An 8,882-nucleotide genomic window follows, 5' to 3' on the forward strand; every position below is an offset into this window, starting at 1 on the left:
GCTCATTACCTGAAACAAAACCGTTATTTATAAGCTCATTTGTTCCATTTGACCTCATGACTTTTATCCCTCTGCTTTAATTTACTGACTCCTGAAAGTTCCTTTTTATTGAAGTCTTTGACACACTACTTAATGTAATAGGTGCTTAATGTTTTTTTTGATTTTTTGAGTGATTAATGTTTTTTGAAGAATATGGGTTGTAGTGACACTACTGAAGCAATCACACAACTTTGCAAGTTGTCTAATAGGGTATAATCATACACTGTAGATGGATAACATATAACCATTTCAACCTTTGTCGAGCCCATGGTGCTGCAAAGCAATTCTGTGTAAGGGTATAGTCACCTTTTCCGCTTATTTGTTCCATGTGTCTTCAAATCCTTGTCTGCTTCCTTCCCATGCCAGCACACACGGCATACATGTACTTGTCTCATGGCTTTGCTTCCTAATTCATGAAGGTAATAAAAAGTCAAAGCCTTTAACTTTTAGATACCATATCTATAAAATAAAATAACCTGTATTTACATCCTTTATTGCTTTGGAGTCAGTATCTAGTTCTTCATGGTAACCCCTTTTACTGTGCTCTGGAATTCCACCAACTGCCTTTTTTTTTTTTTTTTCCCTTTATATTTTAGAGCAGTTCTAGGTTTACAACAAAATTGAGAGGAAGGTTCAGGATTTCTCATATACCTTCTGCCCCCACACATAGCCTCTCCCATTATCAACATCATTTACCAGAATGGTACTTTTTTTTAAAAAATACTATGGATAAATGTACACTGATACATCATAATCACCCAAAGTCTATAGATCTGTAGTTTACCATAGGGTTCACTAGATGTGCTTTGTATGGCTTTGAATAAAAGTATAGTGACATATCCATCATTGTAATATACAGAGCGTTTTCACTGCCCTAAACATTCTCTGTGCTCTGCCTATTCATCTCCCCAACTCCCACCCCTGGCAGTCACATCTTTTTTTGTTTTCATAGTTTTACCTTTTTCAGAATGTCATACAATTGGAATCATACAGTATATAGCCTCAGATAAGCTGTCAGTAATATGTGTTTAAGGGTCTTCCATGTCTTTATGGTTTGTTAGCTCATTTCTTTTTAGTGCTGAATAATATTCAATTGGATGTACCAGTTTAGCCATTCACCTACTGAAGGATGTCTTGGTTGCTTCCAGGTTTTGACAGTTATGAGTAAAGTTGCTATAAACATCAATGTGTAGGTTTTTGTGTTCACATAAGGTTTCAAATCCTTTGGAGTGTGAAGAAATGTAATTGCTGGATTGTATAGTAAAGATTGTTTAGTTTTATAAGAAACTGCCAAACTCTGTCAAAGTGTGCCCTTTTGCATACCCACCAGCAATGTATGCAGGCTCCTCTTGGTCTGCATCCTTGCTAGCATTTGGTGGTGTCGGTGTTCTAGACACTGGCCATTCTAATAGGTGTGTAGTTGTATCTCATTTAACTGTGCATTAATTTCATATAACATGTAGCATCTTTTCATATGCATATATATCTTGTTTAGTAAGGTTTCCGTTAAGGTCTTTGGCCCATTTTTAAATTGGGTTGGTTCCTTATTGAGTTTTAATAATTTTGTTTTTATATTTTGGGTACAAAGTCCTTTATCAGATTTTTTTTTGCAAATGTATTCTCCCAGTCTGTGCTTGTTTTCTGTGCTTGTCTTGTAATGTCGTTACAGAGCAACTTCTACCTTCTTTAGTGCTCTCTATATTATTCCTTTTGGTGCTTCTTAAGCTTCTTTTCCTGTTCCTCATTTAATGACTTCTCTTTTCCCTCAGGATAAAACTTGAATGATTGGAAGTGCCATAAAGAGTAGGAGTGAAGAGTGATACTCAGGTTTTACTTCTTTATTTGGCTTGGAAGACCTTTCATAATCTGACCCACTGCTTATCTTCCCAGTTTCACTTCTTTCCAATTCCCCTTTGTACTCAGTTCAAACTCTCAATTCTTTTAGGCTGAACACCCTGTCTCCTCCCATTACCTCTTGTCTTGGTTGACATCCTCATCTTTACACTTAGCAAATTTTAGTTTAGAGGTTATTTCCTCTTAAAAATTCCTGAGCCTTCACGATGACCTTCATATATGCTTTCATTACACCAAGTACTCAACCGTTAATGTTGCCTGTTTGGACTGGAGTGCAGCCTCCTTGAATGAAGGTGTGTGTCTTGTTCATTATATTTCTAAAACCTAGAATGCTGCTGCGTAGTATTAGGTTGGCCAAAAAGTTCGTTTGGGTTTTTTCTGTAACTTACAGAAAGAGCCGCATGAGCTTTTTGGCCAGCTCAATACTTAAAGAGAGGCACTTAATAATTGCTGAATTCAACTAACTTGCCAATAGTGGGTTGATTTCATCAGAGCAGACTAGCGGTTCCAACAGACATGTGCCTTTATTTGAGCATTGCGCAGTTTAAATCTGACTAACTCATGCTGTTCTTTTGAGCAGGATTTTTTTTTTTTTAAGCAGGATTTTAGAAGGTACTTATTGATTGGCTAATGAATAACCCTTTCCAACAGTAAGAGTTTCTTGGACAAAACTGTTCTGAGAAACAGTGTAGTTTGTGCTTTTCCAGGAAGATTAGAAGGATTTTTGAGAGGTAACTTTTCCTATAGGATGTAACTTTTGAGAGGTAACTTTTCCTATAGGATGTCTACCAGAATAAAAAGTTCCCTTTTCCTACATGGTGAAAGATCAGCTCGAATTTAGAATAGAGGTAGGCTGGACTAGGGATTGCAAACTATTAATAAAATACCTAGAACCAGATAGGTAGTAGAAATGAGTGAAACGAGCCAATTGGAGAGTGGTGAAGTTTTGACCCTTCTGAATGAGGTTCATGCCATGTGTAACGTTTGGTCAGGGTTGTCTGATTTCATTTTCCTAGAAAAGTTAGAAATCTTTTTGAATTTGACAAAAAGGTAATTCTGTTTTAAAAATTCAATGAAACACTATGAGCCAAACACACCTTCAGACCAGTTCTTCTGTGGGTCACCAGTGTGGGGCTTCTTGGATGGAAGCTGATGTTTGTGGGAATTTATCTAGCAGCTGTGAATAGCAGGAAACCCAGATAGTCCCAGAGAGGAAGGTTTGATAATGGACAAGCAAATGATATGCCAGCTTGATGGAGCGTGATGTCAGGGAACAAGAGTGGCAGTAATTGGCCACTGTGACTGAGTTGAAGGTTGTAGATGGGAATAAATAAATTATTGTTCAGCCTCAGGATTTCAGTTCCTAGAAGGGTTTTGGTGGCAGTGCAGTATTCTAAGAGGGTTGAGATCATGAAACTAAAACTTAAGAACAACCAGTGAATTGTTTGGGTGGAAGACATATCTTGGAAACAGTTAAAATAGATGACTAAATTTATTACCCTGGTGTTCATTCTACCTCTGGTTCATAGTGCCTGGCACATAGTGGGCAATAAATGTTTGTTGCATTGAATAGGTTCATCTCTGTGATCTCAAATCAAAAAAGCTGTGATAACTGTCAGGATATTGACAAGCATACCTCAGGCATCTGTTTCTCAATCAGCAAGCAAGTAGTGGTGAGACTAAAAAAAAGAATTTAACTCCAGAAATTCATAATTTCTAAGAGCGCCTAATCTTTTACATGGTCCCTGGAAATTTGTACAGAGTTCATACTGTTCCTTTTTGAAACAGTAAATTTTTGTTTAAAGTATTGCATATCACTTTTAAAAATCCAATGTGGATCAAATAAAAAAACAATAGGGAACCTCCCTGGCGGTCCAGTGGTTAGGACTTGGCGTCTTCACTGCCATGGGCCTGAGTTCAATCCCTGGTCGGGGAACTAAGATCCTGCAAGCTGTGTGGTGTGGCCAAAAAAAGGGCAATAGTTCCCTGCCCCACCCACAGTCACAGTACCAAGGAAGAACTACTTTTAATAGTATTTTTATTTGGCTTCCTCTCAGTATGTATAAATGACATCTTTCTGTTACTGACTTATAAATATTAACATTTGTTGATTTCCACTGTCTTAAGTAACGATTTAGCTTATTCCATCTATACTATCCTTTATGTAATTATATCACTTTTTTGTTCCACTATTTGTTACCTCTGTAACATATCTTTATTCCTTGTTCTGTCAGTTAAAGACAGTATCTAAACTCCTTACTTAATAACATAAAGATATCATCGTTTAGTCTTCTGTTCCTTTTCTACCTTTCACTTTTTACTTTGCACATCTATACTTTCTGTAGTGTCAAGGCTCGGACATTTGCATTTTCTATAAAACATAACATGTTTTGTCTATAGATTGATTTTTTAATTTCTTTACAGATTGATTTTAAAATTAGAAATCGACAGATTTCTTATGATAGTAAATATTACTCAAAAGGCCACAAAGTGTAATGTGATTACATTTCCTTTTCAGTAAAGTTTTTTGTTTTACCTGGAGTCAGTCTCTCTCTCTCTCTCTCTTTCACTTTGCCTACTTTATTACATCCTTTAGTTCTAACGATTTTTTGAGGACAGTGTCAGTCTCTGGAATTCCTTTTCTTTTTTTTTGATTGTTGTGTGCCTTTTATAAGAAAAATCCATCATGTGGTATTTTAGAAGTATGTTTGCAAATCCTGGATGCTTTCTGAAAGGTGTCTTCATATTCAGAACTAAGAATTACGTTCCCAGCCTACATACACTCAAATGAAAATGCTGTAAAACCATGTTAACCTCCTTGTGTTGGACAGCTAAGAAAACTGAAGTTAGCTCACAACAGTAAGGTTAAGTCAGGAAGAAGTATTTTGCTATCTATCTATATCTATATCTATATCTCTACAGAATATTTAAAGCTTTTAGTTGACAAGAAAAGTATAGTCCAGTGGAAAAACGGGCAAAGTATCAACTGGTACTTCACAAAAGAGAAGACGAGAATGACCAATAAATATGAAAAGATGACTCATCTTCACTAGGAGTCATAAAAATACAAGTTAAAGCAGTAGAATACCATTTCAAAAACCTATATCGATTTGGCAAAAATCAAGGTCTGATAAAAATGTTGACAAAGATGCGGAACAACATATGTTCTTACACACTGCCAATGGGAGCGTGTTTTGTTAGGATCCACGTTCTGACTGTTGTAACGAAAATCCAACTATAACGTGGTTTAGTGAAGTGGAAGTTTTTCTCTTGTAACAGTCCAAGCATAGAGCTGATAAAAGTGTTTGTGACCCAGGCTTCTTTTAGTTTTTTATTTGTCAGCTTTAGTAGGCACCTTCATTCTTTGGTTTCATGATAGCTACTCCAGCTATGACCATCATATCCACATACCAATTAAGAAGGGGGGAGGGTCCATCTCATCTTTTTAAGGGTGTCACCTAGAAGTGGCCCAACTTCTATTTACATCCCATTGGCCAGAACTTAGGCACATGGCCACAGATAGTTACAAAAATTTTGAGAAATGATATTATATATTTTTAGTTGGCTATACGCCCGTCTAAAATTTGGAGGATCTGTTATTAAAGGAAGAAGGAGAGAATATCTTAGACCTTTTAGCAGATATTGCCACATAAACTAGTTCAGTCACTTTGGAAAGCATTTTGGCAAGATTATGAATAAGATTGGAGATGACATATTCCTAGATCCACCAGCTCCACCTCTGGATATATGTCTTATAGAAACCATACGTGCACAAGGAGATGTACAAAAATATGTGATATTATTTGCAACTGAAAAATATGAAACAACCAAAATACTCATCAGTAATGAATAAATACAGGTAAATGCAAAAAAAATACAGTTAAAATTAACTATCAACCTGGATAAATATCAAATAATGCGTGATAAAAGCAGGTTGAGTAAAGGTATGTACAATGTTACAGCATTTAAATGTTGGAAACATACAACACTAGTGTTTATGCATACAGATACATGTAACAAAAGTATGGAGAGCTGCATGGGAATGGTAAATACCAAATACAGGGTATAAGTTACCTCTTGTTGGAGGTGGAGGTAAACAAAGTGCTTCAACTATTATCTGTCATATTTTTATATTTTTTTAATAAATTATTTTTGGCTGCATTGTTGGGTCTTTGTTGCTGCGGGTGGGCTTCTCTTTTTTTTTTTCGGTGGCTTCTCTTGGTGGAGCATGGGCTCTAGAAGCGCGAGCTTCAGTAGTTGTGGCTCACTGGCTTTAGTAGTTGTGGCTCACGGGCTCTAGAGCGCAGGCTCAGTAGTTGTGACTCACGGGCTTAGTTGCTCCACGGCATGTGGGATCTTCCTGGACCAGGGATTGAACCTGTGTCCCCTGCATTGGCAGGCGGATTCTTAACCACTGCACCACCAGGGAAGCCCAGGTCATATTTTATTTTCTTAAAGATCTGCAGCAAATACAGCAAAGTGCTAAAGCTAGGTGGTATATATGTGGATATACTTATATATGTTTGCAATATTTTGTAATTAAGGAAATGGTACATGTTCTCATTGAACATACAGTCCACTGGAAGAAACAGTGGTTTTAGTGATGTAAAATGTGGTATAAATAGTGTGGTGTGCGAAGGGCTGTAAAAATAGAAATGGAGTACTTCTTAACTCAGCCTGGTGGTGGTTGGTTGAAGAGGGAAGACTGTACAGAAATGATTACTTCTGAGTCTTGAAGGATGTTGGGCAGACAGTAGATGGAGTGGGAGAAAGGTAATCTATTGCAGAGAGGTCAGCATATGGTAAACGCCACTGTTTGCCTGGCAAACATTTATCCCGTGTCCAGATGAAAGAAGCAGATTGATCTAAGCAAGTTGCAGCTGTCTGTCCTCTAGATAATCCAACCACCATCTACCATGAAAAGTGAACTCAGAGAAAATTATAAAATTTCAGAGGTCGAGCTCTCTTATAGAAAGTTCTGGGCAAACATCAACCAAAATTAACTGTTAGATACAGGATCGTATGGAAATTTAACCTAGAGTATCAAATCGAAGAGTAAAGGATACAGGCCTCATAATTCTTATCCAGTCTGTTTTTGCAGGAGTGAGGACTATTTAAGTATAGCTGATCCACGTAACTAGAGATGTCAGATTGGCCTGTAGGTACAGCTTCTGGTCATATGTTTCCTAATTAAAACACCACTAGACCACTCAGGGACTGTGTATTCTTGATTAGCACCTGGGTTACAGCTTAACCTAAATAATACATTTTGCCACATTGCAAATACTGAAGTATTTTAGAGTAAATTACAAATACTTCTTGACCTCATCTGGGCATCCTCAATTTTTTAAAGTATAAGGTGCCAAAAACACCAATAACTGGGTGTTCTCTGGTGTATTTCAGTACTCAAGTGCTTCCTTGAGGATTTCATTTTGGTAAAGTTAGTGAATGGATAAAGAGTATTGGTACTTGTCTTCTTAATCTTATATCTTCTGGGTTTCTTTATAATCATTAAAAACTTGACTGAGTTTTTGCTGGAAAGTATTCTTTTTTTAATGTTTTTTTTTCCTTCTATTTTTTCTCTTTGGTAAGTCCTTATTCATTTTTAAATTTTTGGCTGCTTGGGGTCTTTGTTGCTGCACACCGGCTTTCTCTAGTTGTGGCGAGTGGGGGCTACTCTTTGTTGCCATACGCAGGCTTCTTATTACAGTGGCTTCTTTTGCTGTGGAGCATGGGCTGTAGGCGCGTGGACTTCAGTAGTTGTGGCACGTGGGTTCTAGAGTGCAGGCTCAGTAGTTGTGGCACACGGGCTTAGTTGCTCTGTGGCATGTGGGATCTTCCCGGACCAGGACTCAAACCCGTGTTCCCTGCATTGACCACCAGGGAAGTCCCTGGAAAGTCTTTCTTGTGAAATATGAGATAGTCTTACTCTGGGCTTACTACTCAGTGGCTGAAAAAAAATTATGTAATAAACGATAATTTATTACCTTATTATGCAAGTAGTGAAGCTTTGCTCTCTGATACTTAAAATTTTTTTCAAATTTAGCATTTTATTTTCAATGTACATACTTATTACCAGAAGCACGTCACAATTTGAAAATGAAATATATTGTGTATGTAGGACTTTCGTAGTGGAATATGCCTCATCAAGTTGGTGATATAGAAAGATACTTCCCTTGTAATAGATACTGTATCATATATATTTTTAAAAATAAATTTATTTACTTATTTATTTTTGACTGTGTGGGTGTTTGTTGCTGTGCGCAGGCATTCTGTAGTTGTGGCGAGCCGGGGCTACTCTTCGTTGCGGTGCGCAGGCTTCTCATTGCAGTGGCTTCTCTTGTTGCAGAGCACGGGCTCTAGGCGCGCGGGCTTCAGTAGTTGTGGCACGTGAGCTTGGTAGTTGTGGCTTGCGGGCTCTAGAGCACAGGCTCAGTAATTGTGGCACACGGGCTTAGTTGCTCCGCGGCATGTGGGATCTTCCCGGAGCAGTGCTCGAACCCGTGTCCCCTGCATTGGCAGGTGGATTCTTAACCACTGCGCCACCAGGGAAGTCCCATGTGTATCATCTTATATAAATTTCATCAAAGTAATTATGCTTTTAGATAAAAATTAGTACAAGTTCTAGACCAATGTATTCTTGACCAAGTACCTTAAGGCCTCTTGTATTACTGGAAAAAAGATTTTTAAGATCTCCAGGGATAGAGACAGAATTCCGATTTTCATTCAAAAATATTTATGAGCCCCTTTGCATAGTTAAAAACTAAATTTGAGGTGTTTTGTTTTCACCTAAAAAAACTTAGAGAAAGTGGGTAGGAATTAGGTAAAAGGGATACAAATATTAGGAGATTTGATATCTACAAAATGAAGTCTTCGTTAGGGAGTTTACTTGGATATTTATCCATATTGCCTCTATTCTTTTCTTGTTCTCCCTGGCCCTCTTCATATGACCTCTTTCGATTGCTTCTCTGACACAACCTTGGTATTTT

General features: G+C 37.5%; 1 protein-coding gene across 17 annotated transcripts in view; it reads left to right on the top strand.

Annotated features, from left to right (window-relative positions):
• Nucleotides 1-8,882, top strand: part of ZNF207 (zinc finger protein 207) — a 57,697-nt gene that overhangs the window by 27,797 nt on the left and 21,018 nt on the right. The window lies entirely within an intron of this gene.

This window comes from Pseudorca crassidens, chromosome 19, assembly GCF_039906515.1.
Source record: "Pseudorca crassidens isolate mPseCra1 chromosome 19, mPseCra1.hap1, whole genome shotgun sequence".
Classification (NCBI taxonomy): domain Eukaryota; kingdom Metazoa; phylum Chordata; class Mammalia; order Artiodactyla; family Delphinidae; genus Pseudorca; species Pseudorca crassidens.